The sequence below is a fragment of the Pholcus phalangioides genome, unplaced genomic scaffold, assembly GCF_987345545.1.
Source record: "Pholcus phalangioides strain wild (caught in Gottingen) unplaced genomic scaffold, Ppha-v1.0 ptg000015l_1, whole genome shotgun sequence".
NCBI classification, from domain to species: domain Eukaryota; kingdom Metazoa; phylum Arthropoda; class Arachnida; order Araneae; family Pholcidae; genus Pholcus; species Pholcus phalangioides.
In genome coordinates, this window is record NW_028301608.1 from 102,484,209 (window position 1) to 102,484,871 (window position 663).

Consider the following 663-nt stretch of genomic DNA (forward strand, 5'->3'; position numbering starts at 1 on the left):
GCAGAACATCAACACGAAGCTTATCTGTTGACTGGCGTTGTAAAAATTCTGTGCATAACTACTTCACCAAACACCAACTCTGGCCATATCGCTATATTACAATTTACTGTCACTAATGAGATGGGTGCCTCATCGGTGATCGCCTCAAGTTCGTTGGGAAAATGTCTTATCTATATCCTCCCTCGGATTGGACCCCGGGACCATGACAGCAACCTTCACGGTGGTAGACGAACATCTTATCACCACTCGGGCGCAAAAAGTGATGCCAACAGCACGCGGTGTTCCCAGGTGGTCACTCTCCCAAGTACTAACCGCGTCCGATGCTGCTTAACGTCGGTGATCGGACGAGAACCGGTGTTTTCAGCATGGTATGGCCGTTGGCTCTGTGCATAACTGGCGTCGTGGGGTCATTTTGACCCCAGCAAGTATTGATGCATTTTAAAAATCAACCAAAAGAGTCTTCAAAAAAGCAATGGCCTTTTTACATGCCTTCATTCATCCGTCAACTACTGTATCTCACTAAACAATTTTTTTCAAATTTCTTTAATTATATATTTTTCCAAAAATTTTATTTTATTAAAATACACATTCGAAAAAAAGTGGAGTGATAAATGCCTGTTTAAAAAAAAATATTTATTAAATTTATTTTTCGAACGCAACTTT

The 663-nt window shown here is 40.7% G+C and overlaps 1 non-coding gene across 1 annotated transcript; it reads right to left on the reverse strand.

Moving 5' to 3' along the window:
• Nucleotides 1-263: 263 nt before the first annotated feature.
• LOC149077220 (5S ribosomal RNA) lies at nucleotides 264-382 on the reverse strand. Its single transcript, XR_016194218.1, has one exon. It is a non-coding gene; the product is annotated as a 5S ribosomal RNA (ribosomal RNA).
• Between the last annotated feature and the right edge of the window lie 281 nt (nucleotides 383-663).